Source organism: Sinohyriopsis cumingii, chromosome 18, assembly GCF_028554795.1.
Source record: "Sinohyriopsis cumingii isolate HCF-2022 chromosome 18, ASM2855479v2, whole genome shotgun sequence".
NCBI classification, from domain to species: Eukaryota; Metazoa; Mollusca; class Bivalvia; order Unionida; family Unionidae; genus Sinohyriopsis; species Sinohyriopsis cumingii.
Window position 1 is genome coordinate 77,436,303 of NC_142978.1, and position 26,713 is coordinate 77,463,015.

At 34.2% G+C, this 26,713-nt stretch overlaps 2 non-coding genes across 2 annotated transcripts; both read left to right on the forward strand.

Moving 5' to 3' along the window:
- The first annotated feature begins 5,367 nt into the window (after positions 1-5,367).
- On the forward strand, positions 5,368-5,483 carry LOC149777053 (U5 spliceosomal RNA). The gene has a single exon (XR_016416327.1). It is a non-coding gene; the product is annotated as a U5 spliceosomal RNA (small nuclear RNA).
- Positions 5,484-23,731: 18,248 nt separating this feature from the next.
- Positions 23,732-23,847, forward strand: LOC149777054 (U5 spliceosomal RNA). The gene has a single exon (XR_016416328.1). It is a non-coding gene; the product is annotated as a U5 spliceosomal RNA (small nuclear RNA).
- Positions 23,848-26,713: the final 2,866 nt, after the last annotated feature.

Genomic DNA, 26,713 nt, shown 5'->3' on the forward strand with positions numbered 1-26,713 from the left:
TGTTGAAATGATATTAAATGATATCAGCATGTAAATATTCCTACACCATATATAAGTTCCAATGTTGGATATTTGTCAAATTTTGTCAGAGAAAATATCTTTGTAAGTCAAAATGAGACCATCATTTAAAATACACGAAGACAAAATTCCAATTTGTATTGGTCATTCAAAGTAATTATTAGGGGTCCAAGCAGTTAATTTATGTGTTTATCATGGGGTCACTTCCTGAGTAACACATATCTGCTTGTATGGCCTTCAGTAATTTTTTACAAACATAGTTATAGGGTATTTAGTGAGAGGACAGAGATGAAAACTTTATACTAGAACCTAGTCAAGTTCTCTACTAAATCATTTTAAACTGTCCCAGAATGAAATACAGTTCAAAGGGATAAAATATACTTTCCCCATGTATATTACCCTTGGATGTAAGAAAACAGCAAAATAATATAAGCTGAACACAAAATGCATTCCATTGTATTGTTCAGTTTGGTTACGATATTGATTGGTGTAGTGCAGCATTGTGGCCTATATGATGTTATGGGAATGCTGATGATCCATCTTGCTTTATGCATTATTAATTACTAATAATATTTGTTAACTGACACTCTAAAGATTGCATAAGAAATATTCAAACAGATTATTTGAATTTAACTTTGTACAACTGATTTTGCGATAGCTACATATCCCACATGAACAAATATTCATATATTTTAGAATGTTTGGGATCAAACGTTCACATTCAGTACATCATATAGGCTGACATTGTACATATAGTGAATCTGTAAGGCCCATTTCTGGCTGTGTGCGCTGAAAATATCCCAAAATGTTATTTTCATCATGAGTAGGCCTATGTATGATAACATATTTCAATTTAGTACTATGACAGTGTGCAGTATTGTAGCATCAGCTGATATCTGATTCCATTGAATCATTGAGTTTAATAATTGGTAACCAACACTCTTAATGATAAATGTTGAAACAGATCATTTGAATTTTGTTTGCACATTTGATCTTAACAAGTACATTGTATATGTCCCACATATGTAAATGTCCATCCTGGTTTTCACGTTTTGGGGATCAGAATTTCACATTTAGTTGACGATATAGGATTTATTGGTATCTATAGTTGATCTGTGTGGCCACATTTTGCTGTATTCATCTGCAATATCCAAAATTGTTATTTCCCTCATGAATAAGATCGCTTATAGTCATATATTTTAATTTATTACATTGTCGATTGACCTTCCTGTATACTGGTATGTACTAATGTTTGCACCAATGATCAAACCTCACCGCCCCAACATTGCCTTAAACTGTATGATACATAGTCTACCTGATTTGCTATTTAACCTGTAAATGGCTAAATATGCTTCTAGAAACCCCATATATTTTTAGGATGAATTTATCACTTTAATACATGGTCATCGCTTCACCTTTTTGAGTGTCAGTCTGTCATGTTTAATATTTTTCCCATGCTTGCAACCTTAATGTTATTTTGAAATCACCATATCGAACACATTTTAAATTCATTTACCTACATCTTACTGTTTTCTAGAATCAAGTGAGACATGTTATATCTTTTCAGGTCTAACATTGTATCTGGAACAAAATGTTAGAGTTGGATCAGTTTGGAAGCTCTCCAGTAGTCCGGTGGTGATAGCAAGGTTTCATAAGGACATGTGAAGTGTACTGTCATAAGTGACCATGATTAGTTCATATCACCACACTGATATATAGCACCACAAAGACATGGCTTAGGTCTTCATGAGAGAGAATAACACCATTTTTCAGTAAGGTAGAGCCTCCCTAGAAACTGTATTTTCCTATCCCATTGTCACCTTTTGTAGTTATTGACATTGAAATGGAATGCATTTTTGCTATACAACATGGTAGTGGTCCCATCCGAACTTTAAATCTGAGTGCGCTATTACTTATACAAACAACTGCCTACGTACCTGACACAATATGTGGAACATAGCACCTGTCACTGTTTCTTTAGTGTCTACACCTATATGCATCTGGACAGGCATATTGCGGTTTGCTGCCAAAATCACTATGAGCTGTGTTGCTTCACTAACCCTGGGAAAAATGATATCACTTGTACAGACTTAAGCTACCATTTGTTTTAAATACCATGTATTAGTCAACTTTGCTGTCTAAAATTTGTCAAACTGAATTTTAAAACTTGTAGGAAAATTTATATTTTCAATAAAATGTAGTTTTTAAAATTTAAATGTTTATTTAAATTTCCTTTATCAATAATTTCAAATTGTAAACATATTCTCAGAGAGGCCTTGTACATTCAGGTTTTCATTGCATTGAAAAATTCTTATAATTAAGGAAGATATAGCAAATTAAGTTTTGGTTTCTCAAGAGCACTTGGACCAAAACTTGCACCCTGTGGAACACCAGCACTACACACTTTCTGAAAGGTGTCACGTGTCTTGTTTGTAATAAAATTCAAAAAGACTTCATGTATAAAATTGAAATAGGTGTGGCATGCAAATATAAAAGTTTGACTAAAATTGGCCATAACAAATTGGGCCTGTCAGGAATCAGGTCACAATTAGTACATCCAGTTCAGTACCAATAGATGTAGTTCAAGTCTATTTTTAGAATATTTCTTCCTCTCATTTTGGTGGTGACAGAAGAGTTATATTTATGCATTTTTTAGGGATTTAAGAAGTATTGAGAAACAAATGTAGAGAACATAGAGTAAAATTAATTGTGTTCTATGTCCTTATGGATCTGACCTTGTTCGATTTATTGACAAATGGAGTTTATCAGGAATATTATGTTCCCTGAATATTACTGGACCAGAAGTATGTTAGTTATCACGTCACTTTCTCGCATCATACCTTCTATTTTGTCCTCTTTATCTCACATGTATATGGTATGCATGTGTGTTTGGAAGTAAGTAACATTATCTTATGTTTATGAATTTAGCATTTGATGTGATCTTATTCAAATACATGTATGTAGATGCACGTTTGCTTTTTAGACCAACAAGTAGATCTCCGCCTTTTCTTCTTTTTTCTCCCCTGACATTACCGGTAGTGTCAGAAAAAAACAAAAGAAGCGATGATCTACTTGCTGGTCTAGTTTGCGTGGAATATGTATGCAAATGTATGTACAAGTATTATATTTGCATATGGTCATCCAAAGTGTATCAATTTAGCGTTCATATATATACCAATCATGTGCTGCAAAATGGCATTAAACCCAGTAAAACCAATCTGAATAATCAATCCGCTAATAAAAAGAGGCGTGATCTAACGATTGTGGACTAGATGTATCAAAGTTTTGGAAATTAAGATCTGTTAAGTGTATATTTGAAACTCGTCTGCAGTAAAAACGCCCTGTGTATATACATGCACGAGTGTGTGTGTGTTTTGACTGAAAATCAAAGAACCGAAGGTACTGTAATATTAATTGCATTTGAAAGATGCAAGTTGTTTTTTTCTTGTTATTGTTGGAAAATAGCGTCAAACTCACAACATCACGCTGAATATGAGTAAACAGTGTGTGTGTGTGTGTGTGTCTAATATCAACGAACCTAAAGCACCATAAGCTTACGTCCATGTGCAAGTGGCAACATGGTTGGGGTTTTTTGTTTGTTTGTTGTGATCTGTTCATTATTTTTTTCTCTACCTATGAGCATGTGCCATGGTATATTTCATCTTCGAACTAATTCTAAGAAATTAATAAATTCTTTGGGAAAGGCTTATTACATCGGCTTTACAATTTCATTAATGATCAAAGCTGCTCAGATTTGCTCCTTGAGGCATCTAACGAAACCAAATTAAAGCAAAACAGACGAAATAACATTAAGGAAATTTTTTTGACTATGGCTGCCTAAAAATAATTCAAAAAGAACAATCTTAAAACCATTCACATGTCACAGAGTACCAGCAAGTTTTAATATGCAACTTTGGAGGCCTCGTATTTCTAGCTACTTTTATGTATTTGTGATTGAAAATCTCTAACGAAATCTGAGTTGTTACTTACATAAACTTTGTATTACTATTATTTTTGATGGATAGTAACACCGGCTGCATTCATTTAAACTCAAAACATACAAATCTATGAAAACGGCATGACACGTTTCCGACAGAAAATAATTTTCAATGCTGGCGATGTATCACAGCAGGTGACATATCTTAAAAGAAATGAAGAATTTACACGTAAGTATTAAGGTTTTAAATGCTAATTTTAAACTACATGGAATTAAACGGGAACCCGGATGGCCGAGTGTTCTAAAGCGCTCGACTTTACCAATCACTGCCATCTCATCTCGATCCACGTGGTTCGGGTCTCGGGGTCGGTCTATGTGTGTATATGAGAAAGGTTGCCATTAGCCTCTCGTGAGTCGGTGGCTCTTCCCGAGGTTTTCTCCAGTTTCTTATGCCACTATTTATACTGGCCGCCATGTATAGCCTATCACGTGCTGAAAAATGGCGTTATTCCCACAACAACAACATGGGAATATGTTATGCGCCTTTTTCGCGAGTTGGATCTAACAGAGAAGCAGTTTTAGCAGTAGGAAGAGAAACTCATTGATGCTCATTTTACAAAGAGTTTTCAATTTAATTTTCCTGAAATCTATACCTCAAAAGCCGAAATCTAAGCTGCGTACCACTACCGAAACGAGAGAGGAAACAATGCTCTAAATATAGACTGGGACTACTTTTGTGGGTACTGATCCGGAAGTAATAATTGCGACTCAATTTCATTAACGGCAGCCTAAACATGTCTGAATCTTTACTTAACCATGTGTGGACCACCTATTGGAATTGTACCAAACGCAATAAAGACAGTTAATGGTCTAAGCTTGGTATAACATACCCTAGTTTGCTAGTACATATGCCAGGTTTAAGGTCTACATTGCTCTCCTCGGAGAAGACAGATGATATCCCAAACATCTGAAACATCCACACGTTGCATTAATCTAAAATGGAATTTTTTTTCTTCAAGTAAATTTTGATTTCCTATATGAATAAAACACCTGTTATTTTTTTCCAAATTAGTAATCTTTTCCTGATGTATAAATAGGTAGTTATAATCCATCTCGATAACTCGAACATCTAACGAATGTGGATTACATCCCTTTTACTGTCAAATTAACTCCCCCTGCCTTTTCCACGACAAGAAATATAGAAATATTCATTAGTATCCTTTCTACCAGTATAAAGAAAATAAATGGGTTTCACTGAAATTCAAAATAGCCAATAGCAAAATGACACTGTATATTGAAAACTATGACCCTTTTGGATCTTTGTAGACATAACCATTCCACTATCGTCTTTACAAAAGCATTTGGAAAGTTCAAACTATTTCTCTTCAAAATAAAGCGTGAAAGTATAATGATTACTCTGGTTTCTCTTCACATCGTATTAATCTTTCGCCTTTTACTAAAGATTACCGTGGAGAGGAACATTTAATGAGTCTATAGACCATTCTTTGAAGCCTCACTTTGGTGAGGTACCAATTCAATTAAAGTAAACCTCTAGTTCAAATTTAGCATTTTGTTCTCTTTTCTTCTAACCAGATCCAAATGGAAGATAGTAACCGATGATTATATAATCAGGTCTCAGTACTTCCAGTTCGGTACTCACAAAGGTAGTTCTAGTCTATTGTTAGAACATTTATTCCTCTCTCATTGTCATGGTGATAGAAGAGTTATATTTATGCGATTTTGATAGGGATTTAAAGGTCATTGTTTATTCTTGAGAATATGAGCTCAGGTGTGGTTTTCCATGTGTATTTCGGCGATAGTGCATAGTCAGTAATAAGGCCATGGTGATGATCCGGAAGTGAAATATGTGTTCTGTTTACATACTGCTCTGTTGACAGTCCAGCCTCTCAAAAAAACCTTTGGCAAGAACTTCACCGTGAAGGTATTTTTAGATTAACATATGATTTGTACTGATTGTCACACAGTGGAAATGTCAGTCTCGAGAACCAAATGTAGAGAACATATAACAAAATTAATTGTGCTATGTCCTGTCAGTGCAGTATTTGAGTAAAGATTAAACTGGTATTAAATCTTTATTATTAATGAACGACACATGAAATTTCAATATGTTATGTATATTGACTTTGAAAAACAGTAGAATGAAATTAGAAATAAAAAGTTAAGTTTTATTTTGAAAAATTTAAATGAAATTTAAAAAGAAGTATAAAAAATTAAAACATTTACTCCAAAATATATAATATTTGTTGAAATGATATTAAATGATATCAGCATGTAAATATTCCTACACCATATATAAGTTCCAATGTTGGATATTTGTCAAATTTTGTCAGAGAAAATATCTTTGTAAGTCAAAATGAGACCATCATTTAAAATACACGAAGACAAAATTCCAATTTGTATTGGTCATTCAAAGTATTTATTAGGGGTCCAAGCAGTTAATTTATGTGTTTATCATGGGGTCACTTCCTGAGTAACACATATCTGCTTGTATGGCCTTCAGTAATTTTTTACAAACATAGTTATAGGGTATTTAGTGAGAGGACAGAGATGAAAACTTTATACTAGAACCTAGTCAAGTTCTCTACTAAATCATTTTAAACTGTCCCAGAATGAAATACAGTTCAAAGGGATAAAATATACTTTCCCCATGTATATTACCCTTGGATGTAAGAAAACAGCAAAATAATATAAGCTGAACACAAAATGCATTCCATTGTATTGTTCAGTTTGGTTACGATATTGATTGGTGTAGTGCAGCATTGTGGCCTATATGATGTTATGGGAATGCTGATGATCCATCTTGCTTTATGCATTATTAATTACTAATAATATTTGTTAACTGACACTCTAAAGATTGCATAAGAAATATTCAAACAGATTATTTGAATTTAACTTTGTACAACTGATTTTGCGATAGCTACATATCCCACATGAACAAATATTCATATATTTTAGAATGTTTGGGATCAAACGTTCACATTCAGTACATCATATAGGCTGACATTGTACATATAGTGAATCTGTAAGGCCCATTTCTGGCTGTGTGCGCTGAAAATATCCCAAAATGTTATTTTCATCATGAGTAGGCCTATGTATGATAACATATTTCAATTTAGTACTATGACAGTGTGCAGTATTGTAGCATCAGCTGATATCTGATTCCATTGAATCATTGAGTTTAATAATTGGTAACCAACACTCTTAATGATAAATGTTGAAACAGATCATTTGAATTTTGTTTGCACATTTGATCTTAACAAGTACATTGTATATGTCCCACATATGTAAATGTCCATCCTGGTTTTCACGTTTTGGGGATCAGAATTTCACATTTAGTTGACGATATAGGATTTATTGGTATCTATAGTTGATCTGTGTGGCCACATTTTGCTGTATTCATCTGCAATATCCAAAATTGTTATTTCCCTCATGAATAAGATCGCTTATAGTCATATATTTTAATTTATTACATTGTCGATTGACCTTCCTGTATACTGGTATGTACTAATGTTTGCACCAATGATCAAACCTCACCGCCCCAACATTGCCTTAAACTGTATGATACATAGTCTACCTGATTTGCTATTTAACCTGTAAATGGCTAAATATGCTTCTAGAAACCCCATATATTTTTAGGATGAATTTATCACTTTAATACATGGTCATCGCTTCACCTTTTTGAGTGTCAGTCTGTCATGTTTAATATTTTTCCCATGCTTGCAACCTTAATGTTATTTTGAAATCACCATATCGAACACATTTTAAATTCATTTACCTACATCTTACTGTTTTCTAGAATCAAGTGAGACATGTTATATCTTTTCAGGTCTAACATTGTATCTGGAACAAAATGTTAGAGTTGGATCAGTTTGGAAGCTCTCCAGTAGTCCGGTGGTGATAGCAAGGTTTCATAAGGACATGTGAAGTGTACTGTCATAAGTGACCATGATTAGTTCATATCACCACACTGATATATAGCACCACAAAGACATGGCTTAGGTCTTCATGAGAGAGAATAACACCATTTTTCGGTAAGGTAGAGCCTCCCTAGAAACTGTATTTTCCTATCCCATTGTCACCTTTTGTAGTTATTGACATTGAAATGGAATGCATTTTTGCTATACAACATGGTAGTGGTCCCATCCGAACTTTAAATCTGAGTGCGCTATTACTTATACAAACAACTGCCTACGTACCTGACACAATATGTGGAACATAGCACCTGTCACTGTTTCTTTAGTGTCTACACCTATATGCATCTGGACAGGCATATTGCGGTTTGCTGCCAAAATCACTATGAGCTGTGTTGCTTCACTAACCCTGGGAAAAATGATATCACTTGTACAGACTTAAGCTACCATTTGTTTTAAATACCATGTATTAGTCAACTTTGCTGTCTAAAATTTGTCAAACTGAATTTTAAAACTTGTAGGAAAATTTATATTTTCAATAAAATGTAGTTTTTAAAATTTAAATGTTTATTTAAATTTCCTTTATCAATAATTTCAAATTGTAAACATATTCTCAGAGAGGCCTTGTACATTCAGGTTTTCATTGCATTGAAAAATTCTTATAATTAAGGAAGATATAGCAAATTAAGTTTTGGTTTCTCAAGAGCACTTGGACCAAAACTTGCACCCTGTGGAACACCAGCACTACACACTTTCTGAAAGGTGTCACGTGTCTTGTTTGTAATAAAATTCAAAAAGACTTCATGTATAAAATTGAAATAGGTGTGGCATGCAAATATAAAAGTTTGACTAAAATTGGCCATAACAAATTGGGCCTGTCAGGAATCAGGTCACAATTAGTACATCCAGTTCAGTACCAATAGATGTAGTTCAAGTCTATTTTTAGAATATTTCTTCCTCTCATTTTGGTGGTGACAGAAGAGTTATATTTATGCATTTTTTAGGGATTTAAGAAGTATTGAGAAACAAATGTAGAGAACATAGAGTAAAATTAATTGTGTTCTATGTCCTTATGGATCTGACCTTGTTCGATTTATTGACAAATGGAGTTTATCAGGAATATTATGTTCCCTGAATATTACTGGACCAGAAGTATGTTAGTTATCACGTCACTTTCTCGCATCATACCTTCTATTTTGTCCTCTTTATCTCACATGTATATGGTATGCATGTGTGTTTGGAAGTAAGTAACATTATCTTATGTTTATGAATTTAGCATTTGATGTGATCTTATTCAAATACATGTATGTAGATGCACGTTTGCTTTTTAGACCAACAAGTAGATCTCCGCCTTTTCTTCTTTTTTCTCCCCTGACATTACCGGTAGTGTCAGAAAAAAACAAAAGAAGCGATGATCTACTTGCTGGTCTAGTTTGCGTGGAATATGTATGCAAATGTATGTACAAGTATTATATTTGCATATGGTCATCCAAAGTGTATCAATTTAGCGTTCATATATATACCAATCATGTGCTGCAAAATGGCATTAAACCCAGTAAAACCAATCTGAATAATCAATCCGCTAATAAAAAGAGGCGTGATCTAACGATTGTGGACTAGATGTATCAAAGTTTTGGAAATTAAGATCTGTTAAGTGTATATTTGAAACTCGTCTGCAGTAAAAACGCCCTGTGTATATACATGCACGAGTGTGTGTGTGTGTGTGTGTGTGTGTGTGTGTTTTGACTGAAAATCAAAGAACCGAAGGTACTGTAATATTAATTGCATTTGAAAGATGCAAGTTGTTTTTTTCTTGTTATTGTTGGAAAATAGCGTCAAACTCACAACATCACGCTGAATATGAGTAAACAGTGTGTGTGTGTGTGTGTGTCTAATATCAACGAACCTAAAGCACCATAAGCTTACGTCCATGTGCAAGTGGCAACATGGTTGGGGTTTTTTTGTTTGTTTGTTGTGATCTGTTCATTATTTTTTTCTCTACCTATGAGCATGTGCCATGGTATATTTCATCTTCGAACTAATTCTAAGAAATTAATAAATTCTTTGGGAAAGGCTTATTACATCGGCTTTACAATTTCATTAATGATCAAAGCTGCTCAGATTTGCTCCTTGAGGCATCTAACGAAACCAAATTAAAGCAAAACAGACGAAATAACATTAAGGAAATTTTTTTGACTATGGCTGCCTAAAAATAATTCAAAAAGAACAATCTTAAAACCATTCACATGTCACAGAGTACCAGCAAGTTTTAATATGCAACTTTGGAGGCCTCGTATTTCTAGCTACTTTTATGTATTTGTGATTGAAAATCTCTAACGAAATCTGAGTTGTTACTTACATAAACTTTGTATTACTATTATTTTTGATGGATAGTAACACCGGCTGCATTCATTTAAACTCAAAACATACAAATCTATGAAAACGGCATGACACGTTTCCGACAGAAAATAATTTTCAATGCTGGCGATGTATCACAGCAGGTGACATATCTTAAAAGAAATGAAGAATTTACACGTAAGTATTAAGGTTTTAAATGCTAATTTTAAACTACATGGAATTAAACGGGAACCCGGATGGCCGAGTGTTCTAAAGCGCTCGACTTTACCAATCACTGCCATCTCATCTCGATCCACGTGGTTCGGGTCTCGGGGTCGGTCTATGTGTGTATATGAGAAAGGTTGCCATTAGCCTCTCGTGAGTCGGTGGCTCTTCCCGAGGTTTTCTCCAGTTTCTTATGCCACTATTTATACTGGCCGCCATGTATAGCCTATCACGTGCTGAAAAATGGCGTTATTCCCACAACAACAACATGGGAATATGTTATGCGCCTTTTTCGCGAGTTGGATCTAACAGAGAAGCAGTTTTAGCAGTAGGAAGAGAAACTCATTGATGCTCATTTTACAAAGAGTTTTCAATTTAATTTTCCTGAAATCTATACCTCAAAAGCCGAAATCTAAGCTGCGTACCACTACCGAAACGAGAGAGGAAACAATGCTCTAAAAATAGACTGGGACTACTTTTGTGGGTACTGATCCGGAAGTAATAATTGCGACTCAATTTCATTAACGGCAGCCTAAACATGTCTGAATCTTTACTTAACCATGTGTGGACCACCTATTGGAATTGTACCAAACGCAATAAAGACAGTTAATGGTCTAAGCTTGGTATAACATACCCTAGTTTGCTAGTACATATGCCAGGTTTAAGGTCTACATTGCTCTCCTCGGAGAAGACAGATGATATCCCAAACATCTGAAACATCCACACGTTGCATTAATCTAAAATGGAATTTTTTTTCTTCAAGTAAATTTTGATTTCCTATATGAATAAAACACCTGTTATTTTTTTCCAAATTAGTAATCTTTTCCTGATGTATAAATAGGTAGTTATAATCCATCTCGATAACTCGAACATCTAACGAATGTGGATTACATCCCTTTTACTGTCAAATTAACTCCCCCTGCCTTTTCCACGACAAGAAATATAGAAATATTAATTAGTATCCTTTCTACCAGTATAAAGAAAATAAATGGGTTTCACTGAAATTCAAAATAGCCAATAGCAAAATGACACTGTATATTGAAAACTATGACCCTTTTGGATCTTTGTAGACATAACCATTCCACTATCGTCTTTACAAAAGCATTTGGAAAGTTCAAACTATTTCTCTTCAAAATAAAGCGTGAAAGTATAATGATTACTCTGGTTTCTCTTCACATCGTATTAATCTTTCGCCTTTTACTAAAGATTCTTACACTCCTTGTTGAGAAGTACAGTCACTTATAGCAATGGCGCGTACAAAGCAAGAGTAGAGAAGAAAGGTAAAAGGTTTATACTAACAACTTTTGGATTATTGATATTGAAATAGTTTTTCATAACATCTGAACTTATTCTGCATTGCTGCCTACATAGTCCCGGCTGGGATTAAGAGCAGTAAGACAGAGTGAGCGATTTTCAACATATACATAAATAGGGGCAAGCCTTTGCACCTGTATATGTTTAGATAGTAGCCAAATAGGATACATCATAGGATAATTAAATATATTTTGACCATTGACCAGCTTGCTAACATTGAAAACCTGTTAGGAGTAAATATAAAAATTAACAGTAGAGTGCGACCCATTCTCGGTTGCGCACACAACAACCAAAATGGACAGACCAGGATCCAAGATCAAGAAGTACTTTCAGACGGTGATTGAGGAAAATAGGATGATAGTCAATCACCCAGCCGGGTGTCAGACGATTGACTTTGAAGAGGCGGAGAGTGCACCTAGACAAAGCGAAGTGCTCATGGCGCTGCACACCGCCGGAATAGATATAGGGAAAATTGAGGCTTTACAAAACGGAGGGTTGAAAAAATATGTAATATACCCCAAAAAGGATGAGCCGCTGTTGGAAGGAGAAGAAATCACCGTAAAGGGGATGAAGGCAAAAATTTATAAAACAGTGCCCTTCATCAGAACCATCGAACCAAGGGCGATAGAGGTACACGTGATGGGATTGCCTCTAGAAGTGAGCTCTGAAGAATTGATAGAAAAGCTACAAAAGAAGATGGGAATCAAAGTTATTACTCATAAGATGGCCACTATCTGGGGTTTTGCCCCAATTAAGTCGGGAATCAGACTTATATACGTCAGCAAAGCCGACGCGAAGAAAGTACCAATCTTCTTCTATGTGCTGGGATTCAGGTTGAAAACATGGTACAAAGGATCAGAACATGACAGAGCGTGTCCCCTCTGCCATTACACAGGGCATGGCCCTAGAGACTGCCCTGGAGGGCAGCAAGAAGAAACAGCAGGAAAGCAAACACAACAACAACAACCACCTAATCAACAACAACACCAAGAGGAGATCTTAAATCTCATAAGAACGGTCAGAGAAAGAGAAGAAACAATCCAAACACTTCCTGATCTAGATATCACAAAAATAGAACACCATAAGACCCTGGGCTGGGAGGGGTACCTAAGTCCAAACAAAACTGGGAAAGCAGAAATACAACCAGAAGAAGGGATACCTATAACCAACAGGTTTACAGCCCTGGAGATAGAGCACACACAACAAGAAGAGACCCCAATACAACTAACCTCAACGCCAATGCCAAAGAGAGGGAGACGAAAGAGAAAGACAGACACAATATCACCGCAAGAGAGATCAACCTCAAAGAAGAAACAAAATAAAGAAGAGAGGAAAGAAGGAATAGTAGAAACCGAGTCAGGAGAGGATAGTGAGGAAGAAGAAAAGGATAACACAAAACCAGAAGGAGATGAGAAGGGGAATAGTGGAGAGATGACAAACGAAATGGAAGCGGACACGGACATGGACACGGACATGGAGATACAAGGATCAACCCAAACAATTCAAACGACTAACACAGAGAGCACTAACACAGAGAGCACATTACAAAACACAAGCAACACTACGGCCGAGAGTGGTAGCACTATGGGATCAACACAGGGGGGTGGGGAAACCAGTGCCCCCTCTAGCGAATTTTCTCAATAAAACAAATAAATTATAACATATAAATAACCAGAAAGATATGGAAAGCAACACCCTGGTATATGACAGGAATGGAGGGAAAAAACTTGCAGCTCCTGTCAATAAATGTAAATGGCATAAGTAAAGAAAAAATATTAAAATTTGAAAAAGATCTTAAATATGATGTGTTACTTATACAAGAAACACACAACGGGTTTAAAGGTAACATGAAAACATTAATTGAGAGTAGGTTGAATGGAGTTTTAATAAATAGTGATTATGTATACAGTGATGTAAGAGGGGGGGTGGCAATTCTATTTAAAAACAAAAAGGGACTAGCATGGGATATAATGGAAGTAGGGAATGTTTTTAAGGGAAGGATGATGCATGTGGTAGTGGATGAAATACATATAATCAATGTTTATATGCCAGCGAATAGGGATCAAAAGAAAATATTTTTGGAACATTTTAGTAAATATATAGAGAAATTCTCTACAGAAAACATAATTATAGGGGGGGATTTTAACTGGGTAGGCGAAAATATAGATAGAGAAGGGAATTTAGCGCCGAATGATATTAGGATAAAACCGGAAATGGATTTCTTTATAAAAAAATATAAATTGATAGATGTATATAGGATACAAAATTTATTAAGAAAACAATATACATATGAATACAAAACAAACAAAGGGAGTCGCATAGACAAATTTTATTGCAACAATTATGATAAAGACGTATATAAAGAAACTAACATCATTGATTTTAAAATTTCTGACCATAAACTTATTAATATGATAATAGAAATTAAAACTAGGGAAGTATGGGGAAAAGGGAGATGGATGTTAAATAACTCAATTTTAAAAGATGACGAATTTATACAACTTATACAAACTGAAATAAATAAAATTAAAAGTATAGAAAATGCGGATATAATTATAGAGTGGGAGAAATTTAAAAGAAAAGCTAAAGAAATTGCGATCGATTACAGTAGAATAAAAAGTAGGAAACTAAAAATGGAAAAAGAAGCGATTAGATACCAAATGGGAAATTTAAATAATACCTATGATACCGAAACTAGATTAAAAAACAGATTGGAGGACATAAATAAAATAGAAAATAGGGGTAGAGAAATTAGGGCAGGGAAATATACGGGAATTTACAAAAAGGCAGAAGGACTATATAAAAGGGAGGAAAAAAGAATGGGGGGAGATAAAAATATGAATAAAATTAAGAATAGTACAACAACAACAACAACAACTTTGACCGGGAAAGAAGAAGTAATGGACCAAATTAAATACTATTATACCAAACTCTATGAATCCCAGCAGATAACAGATAATGAAATAGATAATTACTTAAGCCAAATACCCTGTGATAAAATCAATCCTGAATTTAAAAAACAATGTGATGAGTTTATATTGCAAGAGGAAATACTAGAAAGTATAAACTCAATGAACAAGGGGAAATCACCAGGAGGAGATGGACTCTCCGCAGAGTTCTATATGACATTCTGCGGAGAGTTGTTGCCCATTCTTGAATGGTTATATAACAACATTTATCTACGGAATAAAGGGATGACAGATACAATGAAGGAGGGAATTATTATTTTAATATATAAGGGGAAAGGGGATAGGGAGGATTTAAAAAATTGGAGGCCCATCTCCCTCCTCAATACAGACTATAAGATACTGAGTAGAGTACTATGTAATAGAATTAAGAAGGGGATAGGGGAAATTATAAACGTAAACCAAACCTGCGGGCCCAAAAATAGAGATATACAACACAATATCCTAAATATTAGTACAATAATAGACCATCTACAGAATAGGAACCAAAAAGCTGCTATGGTACTTTTTGACCAAGAAAAAGCTTTTGATAGAATAGAGCATAATTACATACAAAAAGTCCTAGAAAAATTTGGATTCGGAGAGCCTTTCCGAAACTGGACAAAGATATTATATGAAAACATAACGTCGAGGGTACAAAATAATGGAACCATGACAGATAAATTCGACATAAAGCGATCAGTGCGGCAGGGGTGCCCACTATCGATGCTATTATACGTAATAGCGATTGAAATGCTGAGTATTAGTATAAAACTAAACAAAAATATTAAAGGTATAAAAGTTCCAAATATTACAGATGAAGTGAAAATGCTGCAACATGCAGACGATTGCACAAACTTTATAGATGATCCAAAATCCTTTGAACACCTAATAAAGGAATATGAGAAATTTGGACAAGCATCCGGATCAAAAATAAATCATGACAAAACAGAAATATTAGAGATAGGTAACTGGCGGGGCATGCACTCAAGCATACCTGCCTACATATTCAAAGATACCGTTAAAGCACTTGGAGTGTGCTTTGGCAAAAATGAAGAGAAAGGTAACTGTAAAAAAATGGAAAGGGAGATTAAACGGAATATTGACATCTGGGCACTTACGCCGTTTTGTTTAATGGAACGAGCACAAGTAGCCAGAACTTATATGTACAGTAATCTCAATTATATAATGAAATCAACAAACATAAATAATGTAATATTAAATGATATAGATAAACCAATAATAGACTATATATGGGATTTTAAACTTCACTATGTAATAAAAGAAATTTTATACAAAAATAGAGAATTAGGGGGTTTAGGACTACCAAGTCCTTTAATACTAAAAACAACTAATATATTAAATAGATTTAAAAGACTGAGCGACGCTCCAAAATTACCATGGGAAGGGATATACATATATTGGTTTGGATTTGTATTAAGAAACAGGGAGGGAATATACAAAAATAATAATGTTATGAAACTGCTAGAAGTACCAAGGAAATATAGAAGTATTAAAGAATTATTAATGAAGTATAGGGATAAAAAAGAATTTTGGGACATGGACGAAAAACTTTCATACGATTGGATTAGAAATGACATGACCAAAAATATTATACCAAAAGTAGAAAAAGAAAATCTATATGTAAACTGGAAAAAAGCCTGGGGGCACTGGTCTAGACTAGGGTCTCTAAAAGTACAAAGCCTCGCCTTCAAATACATGCACGATGCATGGTTGACAGGAGAGGTGGCAGCGAGACGGCGTATGGTCAGAGTACCGCCAAAATGTCCGCTGTGCAAAATAGGGGTATATAGTAAAAAACATATAATTCTAAATTGTAAAGAAACATTAAAGGAAAGAACTACAATAATAAATGAAATAAATAAAAATAGTTCTTTTAAGCCGCAAAACCTATTATACTTAGACGGAGACTGTAATAAAGAAACCTTATACAAAATAACTAGCTTTATAGTGAATACTATTAAAATATGCGGACCCATTAAATTTCAAACATAGATTAGATAAATTTCAAGAGGGAAAGTACAGATGATGAGGCCATGGGGCTATGTCACATGGCGCTACGCGAAGTGAACAGGCCCATGGCAGAATCTGGAAAAGATCCCCTCTTAGAAATATAAAACTTTAAATAAAATCCTTCGATCCTATCACTAACACTCTTTAATTTATAAAGTTTTTTTTTTTTTTTTTTTTTTTTTTTTTTTTTTTTTTGGAACTTAATTAGACACATTTATAAATACAAGATAGACCACTCCAGGGAGGAGAAGCATAATTAATTAAAAAAAAATGTGAACCCTCCCTGGAGCTCAGTCTTATCTTATTAAGAAAGGAGATATATGACATATATAAGAATCTTTATGATTCAAAACTAAGGGGAAATCACCTTTCTTCGAAATTCAAAATTACATACAAACTTTTCCGTGATATTCAAAACGGAATATAGTAGGAAAACTTATACACTACAAGAATTTGATTAACAGCTATCCCAACAGAAAGATATTATAACATACAAAACACATAGCACAAACATATAGCATACACGGGAAGTAGGAGACCCTAGCAAGGTCACTGAACAAACTGAAAGAGGAAGTTAAACCGAGAGGATAAACTAAATCACTCTCGGGTAGACTCCTCTGTAGATACACTAAGGACCAAACAAATACCCGAATTCCTAAGTTCACCTTCCAAAAATATGGAATAAAACAAAACAACATATCAGGGGGAATACCCAAACACATAAACATTTTAAGTAATTAGGATAGGGGGGGCATCTGTCTGGTGCCCCAAAAAAAAAAAAAAAAAAAAAAAAATTTACTAAAGATTACCGTGGAGAGGAACATTTAATGAGTCTATAGACCATTCTTTGAAGCCTCACTTTGGTGAGGTACCAATTCAATTAAAGTAAACCTCTAGTTCAAATTTAGCATTTTGTTCTCTTTTCTTCTAACCAGATCCAAATGGAAGATAGTAACCGATGATTATATAATCAGGTCTCAGTACTTCCAGTTCGGTACTCACAAAGGTAGTTCTAGTCTATTGTTAGAACATTTATTCCTCTCTCATTGTCATGGTGATAGAAGAGTTATATTTATGCGATTTTGATAGGGATTTAAAGGTCATTGTTTATTCTTGAGAATATGAGCTCAGGTGTGGTTTTCCATGTGTATTTCGGCGATAGTGCATAGTCAGTAATAAGGCCATGGTGATGATCCGGAAGTGAAATATGTGTTCTGTTTACATACTGCTCTGTTGACAGTCCAGCCTCTCAAAAAAACCTTTGGCAAGAACTTCACCGTGAAGGTATTTTTAGATTAACATATGATTTGTACTGATTGTCACACAGTGGAAATGTCAGTCTCGAGAACCAAATGTAGAGAACATATAACAAAATTAATTGTGCTATGTCCTGTCAGTGCAGTATTTGAGTAAAGATTAAACTGGTATTAAATCTTTATTATTAATGAACGACACATGAAATTTCAATATGTTATGTATATTGACTTTGAAAAACAGTAGAATGAAATTAGAAATAAAAAGTTAAGTTTTATTTTGAAAAATTTAAATGAAATTTAAAAAGAAGTATAAAAAATTAAAACATTTACTCCAAAATATATAATATTTGTTGAAATGATATTAAATGATATCAGCATGTAAATATTCCTACACCATATATAAGTTCCAATGTTGGATATTTGTCAAATTTTGTCAGAGAAAATATCTTTGTAAGTCAAAATGAGACCATCATTTAAAATACACGAAGACAAAATTCCAATTTGTATTGGTCATTCAAAGTATTTATTAGGGGTCCAAGCAGTTAATTTATGTGTTTATCATGGGGTCACTTCCTGAGTAACACATATCTGCTTGTATGGCCTTCAGTAATTTTTTACAAACATAGTTATAGGGTATTTAGTGAGAGGACAGAGATGAAAACTTTATACTAGAACCTAGTCAAGTTCTCTACTAAATCATTTTAAACTGTCCCAGAATGAAATACAGTTCAAAGGGATAAAATATACTTTCCCCATGTATATTACCCTTGGATGTAAGAAAACAGCAAAATAATATAAGCTGAACACAAAATGCATTCCATTGTATTGTTCAGTTTGGTTACGATATTGATTGGTGTAGTGCAGCATTGTGGCCTATATGATGTTATGGGAATGCTGATGATCCATCTTGCTTTATGCATTATTAATTACTAATAATATTTGTTAACTGACACTCTAAAGATTGCATAAGAAATATTCAAACAGATTATTTGAATTTAACTTTGTACAACTGATTTTGCGATAGCTACATATCCCACATGAACAAATATTCATATATTTTAGAATGTTTGGGATCAAACGTTCACATTCAGTACATCATATAGGCTGACATTGTACATATAGTGAATCTGTAAGGCCCATTTCTGGCTGTGTGCGCTGAAAATATCCCAAAATGTTATTTTCATCATGAGTAGGCCTATGTATGATAACATATTTCAATTTAGTACTATGACAGTGTGCAGTATTGTAGCATCAGCTGATATCTGATTCCATTGAATCATTGAGTTTAATAATTGGTAACCAACACTCTTAATGATAAATGTTGAAACAGATCATTTGAATTTTGTTTGCACATTTGATCTTAACAAGTACATTGTATATGTCCCACATATGTAAATGTCCATCCTGGTTTTCACGTTTTGGGGATCAGAATTTCACATTTAGTTGACGATATAGGATTTATTGGTATCTATAGTTGATCTGTGTGGCCACATTTTGCTGTATTCATCTGCAATATCCAAAATTGTTATTTCCCTCATGAATAAGATCGCTTATAGTCATATATTTTAATTTATTACATTGTCGATTGACCTTCCTGTATACTGGTATGTACTAATGTTTGCACCAATGATCAAACCTCACCGCCCCAACATTGCCTTAAACTGTATGATACATAGTCTACCTGATTTGCTATTTAACCTGTAAATGGCTAAATATGCTTCTAGAAACCCCATATATTTTTAGGATGAATTTATCACTTTAATACATGGTCATCGCTTCACCTTTTTGAGTGTCAGTCTGTCATGTTTAATATTTTTCCCATGCTTGCAACCTTAATGTTATTTTGAAATCACCATATCGAACACATTTTAAATTCATTTACCTACATCTTACTGTTTTCTAGAATCAAGTGAGACATGTTATATCTTTTCAGGTCTAACATTGTATCTGGAACAAAATGTTAGAGTTGGATCAGTTTGGAAGCTCTCCAGTAGTCCGGTGGTGATAGCAAGGTTTCATAAGGACATGTGAAGTGTACTGTCATAAGTGACCATGATTAGTTCATATCACCACACTGATATATAGCACCACAAAGACATGGCTTAGGTCTTCATGAGAGAGAATAACACCATTTTTCGGTAAGGTAGAGCCTCCCTAGAAACTGTATTTTCCTATCCCATTGTCACCTTTTGTAGTTATTGACATTGAAATGGAATGCATTTTTGCTATACAACATGGTAGTGGTCCCATCCGAACTTTAAATCTGAGTGCGCTATTACTTATACAAACAACTGCCTACGTACCTGACACAATATGTGGAACATAGCACCTGTCACTGTTTCTTTAGTGTCTACACCTATATGCATCTGGACAGGCATATTGCGGTTTGCTGCCAAAATCACTATGAGCTGTGTTGCTTCACTAACCCTGGGAAAAATGATATCACTTGTACAGACTTAAGCTACCATTTGTTTTAAATACCATGTATTAGTCAACTTTGCTGTCTAAAATTTGTCAAACTGAATTTTAAAACTTGTAGGAAAATTTATATTTTCAATAAAATGTAGTTTTTAAAATTTAAATGTTTATTTAAATTTCCTTTATCAATAATTTCAAATTGTAAACATATTCTCAGAGAGGCCTTGTACATTCAGGTTTTCATTGCATTGAAAAATTCTTATAATTAAGGAAGATATAGCAAATTAAGTTTTGGTTTCTCAAGAGCACTTGGACCAAAACTTGCACCCTGTGGAACACCAGCACTACACACTTTCTGAAAGGTGTCACGTGTCTTGTTTGTAATAAAATTCAAAAAGACTTCATGTATAAAATTGAAATAGGTGTGGCATGCAAATATAAAAGTTTGACTAAAATTGGCCATAACAAATTGGGCCTGTCAGGAATCAGGTCACAATTAGTACATCCAGTTCAGTACCAATAGATGTAGTTCAAGTCTATTTTTAGAATATTTCTTCCTCTCATTTTGGTGGTGACAGAAGAGTTATATTTATGCATTTTTTAGGGATTTAAGAAGTATTGAGAAACAAATGTAGAGAACATAGAGTAAAATTAATTGTGTTCTATGTCCTTATGGATCTGACCTTGTTCGATTTATTGACAAATGGAGTTTATCAGGAATATTATGTTCCCTGAATATTACTGGACCAGAAGTATGTTAGTTATCACGTCACTTTCTCGCATCATACCTTCTATTTTGTCCTCTTTATCTCACATGTATATGGTATGCATGTGTGTTTGGAAGTAAGTAACATTATCTTATGTTTATGAATTTAGCATTTGATGTGATCTTATTCAAATACATGTATGTAGATGCACGTTTGCTTTTTAGACCAACAAGTAGATCTCCGCCTTTTCTTCTTTTTTCTCCCCTGACATTACCGGTAGTGTCAGAAAAAAACAAAAGAAGCGATGATCTACTTGCTGGTCTAGTTTGCGTGGAATATGTATGCAAATGTATGTACAAGTATTATATTTGCATATGGTCATCCAAAGTGTATCAATTTAGCGTTCATATATATACCAATCATGTGCTGCAAAATGGCATTAAACCCAGTAAAACCAATCTGAATAATCAATCCGCTAATAAAAAGAGGCGTGATCTAACGATTGTGGACTAGATGTATCAAAGTTTTGGAAATTAAGATCTGTTAAGTGTATATTTGAAACTCGTCTGCAGTAAAAACGCCCTGTGTATATACATGCACGAGTGTGTGTGTGTGTGTGTGTGTGTGTGTGTTTTGACTGAAAATCAAAGAACCGAAGGTACTGTAATATTAATTGCATTTGAAAGATGCAAGTTGTTTTTTTCTTGTTATTGTTGGAAAATGGCGTCAAACTCACAACATCACGCTGAATATGAGTAAACAGTGTGTGTGTGTGTGTGTGTCTAATATCAACGAACCTAAAGCACCATAAGCTTACGTCCATGTGCAAGTGGCAACATGGTTGGGGTTTTTTGTTTGTTTGTTGTGATCTGTTCATTATTTTTTTCTCTACCTATGAGCATGTGCCATGGTATATTTCATCTTCGAACTAATTCTAAGAAATTAATAAATTCTTTGGGAAAGGCTTATTACATCGGCTTTACAATTTCATTAATGATCAAAGCTGCTCAGATTTGCTCCTTGAGGCATCTAACGAAACCAAATTAAAGCAAAACAGACGAAATAACATTAAGGAAATTTTTTTGACTATGGCTGCCTAAAAATAATTCAAAAAGAACAATCTTAAAACCATTCACATGTCACAGAGTACCAGCAAGTTTTAATATGCAACTTTGGAGGCCTCGTATTTCTAGCTACTTTTATGTATTTGTGATTGAAAATCTCTAACGAAATCTGAGTTGTTACTTACATAAACTTTGTATTACTATTATTTTTGATGGATAGTAACACCGGCTGCATTCATTTAAACTCAAAACATACAAATCTATGAAAACGGCATGACACGTTTCCGACAGAAAATAATTTTCAATGCTGGCGATGTATCACAGCAGGTGACATATCTTAAAAGAAATGAAGAATTTACACGTAAGTATTAAGGTTTTAAATGCTAATTTTAAACTACATGGAATTAAACGGGAACCCGGATGGCCGAGTGTTCTAAAGCGCTCGACTTTACCAATCACTGCCATCTCATCTCGATCCACGTGGTTCGGGTCTCGGGGTCGGTCTATGTGTGTATATGAGAAAGGTTGCCATTAGCCTCTCGTGAGTCGGTGGCTCTTCCCGAGGTTTTCTCCAGTTTCTTATGCCACTATTTATACTGGCCGCCATGTATAGCCTATCACGTGCTGAAAAATGGCGTTATTCCCACAACAACAACATGGGAATATGTTATGCGCCTTTTTCGCGAGTTGGATCTAACAGAGAAGCAGTTTTAGCAGTAGGAAGAGAAACTCATTGATGCTCATTTTACAAAGAGTTTTCAATTTAATTTTCCTGAAATCTATACCTCAAAAGCCGAAATCTAAGCTGCGTACCACTACCGAAACGAGAGAGGAAACAATGCTCTAAAAATAGACTGGGACTACTTTTGTGGGTACTGATCCGGAAGTAATAATTGCGACTCAATTTCATTAACGGCAGCCTAAACATGTCTGAATCTTTACTTAACCATGTGTGGACCACCTATTGGAATTGTACCAAACGCAATAAAGACAGTTAATGGTCTAAGCTTGGTATAACATACCCTAGTTTGCTAGTACATATGCCAGGTTTAAGGTCTACATTGCTCTCCTCGGAGAAGACAGATGATATCCCAAACATCTGAAACATCCACACGTTGCATTAATCTAAAATGGAATTTTTTTTCTTCAAGTAAATTTTGATTTCCTATATGAATAAAACACCTGTTATTTTTTTCCAAATTAGTAATCTTTTCCTGATGTATAAATAGGTAGTTATAATCCATCTCGATAACTCGAACATCTAACGAATGTGGATTACATCCCTTTTACTGTCAAATTAACTCCCCCTGCCTTTTCCACGACAAGAAATATAGAAATATTCATTAGTATCCTTTCTACCAGTATAAAGAAAATAAATGGGTTTCACTGAAATTCAAAATAGCCAATAGCAAAATGACACTGTATATTGAAAACTATGACCCTTTTGGATCTTTGTAGACATAACCATTCCACTATCGTCTTTACAAAAGCATTTGGAAAGTTCAAACTATTTCTCTTCAAAATAAAGCGTGAAAGTATAATGATTACTCTGGTTTCTCTTCACATCGTATTAATCTTTCGCCTTTTACTAAAGATTACCGTGGAGAGGAACATTTAATGAGTCTATAGACCATTCTTTGAAGCCTCACTTTGGTGAGGTACCAATTCAATTAAAGTAAACCTCTAGTTCAAATTTAGCATTTTGTTCTCTTTTCTTCTAACCAGATCCAAATGGAAGATAGTAACCGATGATTATATAATCAGGTCTCAGTACTTCCAGTTCGGTACTCACAAAGGTAGTTCTAGTCTATTGTTAGAACATTTATTCCTCTCTCATTGTCATGGTGATAGAAGAGTTATATTTATGCGATTTTGATAGGGATTTAAAGGTCATTGTTTATTCTTGAGAATATGAGCTCAGGTGTGGTTTTCCATGTGTATTTCGGCGATAGTGCATAGTCAGTAATAAGGCCATGGTGATGATCCGGAAGTGAAATATGTGTTCTGTTTACATACTGCTCTGTTGACAGTCCAGCCTCTCAAAAAAACCTTTGGCAAGAACTTCACCGTGAAGGTATTTTTAGATTAACATATGATTTGTACTGATTGTCACACAGTGGAAATGTCAGTCTCGAGAACCAAATGTAGAGAACATATAACAAAATTAATTGTGCTATGTCCTGTCAGTGCAGTATTTGAGTAAAGATTAAACTGGTATTAAATCTTTATTATTAATGAACGACACATGAAATTTCAATATGTTATGTATATTGACTTTGAAAAACAGTAGAATGAAATTAGAAATAAAAAGTTAAGTTTTATTTTGAAAAATTTAAATGAAATTTAAAAAGAAGTATAAAAAATTAAAACATTTACTCCAAAATATATAATATTTGTTGAAATGATATTAAATGATATCAGCATGTAAATATTCCTACACCATATATAAGTTCCAATGTTGGATATTTGTCAAATTTTGTCAGAGAAAATATCTTTGTAAGTCAAAATGAGACCATCATTTAAAATACACGAAGACAAAATTCCAATTTGTATTGGTCATTCAAAGTAATTATTAGGGGTCCAAGCAGTTAATTTATGTGTTTATCATGGGGTCACTTCCTGAGTAACACATATCTGCTTGTATGGCCTTCAGTAATTTTTTACAAACATAGTTATAGGGTATTTAGTGAGAGGACAGAGATGAAAACTTTATACTAGAACCTAGTCAAGTTCTCTACTAAATCATTTTAAACTGTCCCAGAATGAAATACAGTTCAAAGGGATAAAATATACTTTCCCCATGTATATTACCCTTGGATGTAAGAAAACAGCAAAATAATATAAGCTGAACACAAAATGCATTCCATTGTATTGTTCAGTTTGGTTACGATATTGATTGGTGTAGTGCAGCATTGTGGCCTATATGATGTTATGGGAATGCTGATGATCCATCTTGCTTTATGCATTATTAATTACTAATAATATTTGTTAACTGACACTCTAAAGATTGCATAAGAAATATTCAAACAGATTATTTGAATTTAACTTTGTACAACTGATTTTGCGATAGCTACATATCCCACATGAACAAATATTCATATATTTTAGAATGTTTGGGATCAAACGTTCACATTCAGTACATCATATAGGCTGACATTGTACATATAGTGAATCTGTAAGGCCCATTTCTGGCTGTGTGCGCTGAAAATATCCCAAAATGTTATTTTCATCATGAGTAGGCCTATGTATGATAACATATTTCAATTTAGTACTATGACAGTGTGCAGTATTGTAGCATCAGCTGATATCTGATTCCATTGAATCATTGAGTTTAATAATTGGTAACCAACACTCTTAATGATAAATGTTGAAACAGATCATTTGAATTTTGTTTGCACATTTGATCTTAACAAGTACATTGTATATGTCCCACATATGTAAATGTCCATCCTGGTTTTCACGTTTTGGGGATCAGAATTTCACATTTAGTTGACGATATAGGATTTATTGGTATCTATAGTTGATCTGTGTGGCCACATTTTGCTGTATTCATCTGCAATATCCAAAATTGTTATTTCCCTCATGAATAAGATCGCTTATAGTCATATATTTTAATTTATTACATTGTCGATTGACCTTCCTGTATACTGGTATGTACTAATGTTTGCACCAATGATCAAACCTCACCGCCCCAACATTGCCTTAAACTGTATGATACATAGTCTACCTGATTTGCTATTTAACCTGTAAATGGCTAAATATGCTTCTAGAAACCCCATATATTTTTAGGATGAATTTATCACTTTAATACATGGTCATCGCTTCACCTTTTTGAGTGTCAGTCTGTCATGTTTAATATTTTTCCCATGCTTGCAACCTTAATGTTATTTTGAAATCACCATATCGAACACATTTTAAATTCATTTACCTACATCTTACTGTTTTCTAGAATCAAGTGAGACATGTTATATCTTTTCAGGTCTAACATTGTATCTGGAACAAAATGTTAGAGTTGGATCAGTTTGGAAGCTCTCCAGTAGTCCGGTGGTGATAGCAAGGTTTCATAAGGACATGTGAAGTGTACTGTCATAAGTGACCATGATTAGTTCATATCACCACACTGATATATAGCACCACAAAGACATGGCTTAGGTCTTCATGAGAGAGAATAACACCATTTTTCGGTAAGGTAGAGCCTCCCTAGAAACTGTATTTTCCTATCCCATTGTCACCTTTTGTAGTTATTGACATTGAAATGGAATGCATTTTTGCTATACAACATGGTAGTGGTCCCATCCGAACTTTAAATCTGAGTGCGCTATTACTTATACAAACAACTGCCTACGTACCTGACACAATATGTGGAACATAGCACCTGTCACTGTTTCTTTAGTGTCTACACCTATATGCATCTGGACAGGCATATTGCGGTTTGCTGCCAAAATCACTATGAGCTGTGTTGCTTCACTAACCCTGGGAAAAATGATATCACTTGTACAGACTTAAGCTACCATTTGTTTTAAATA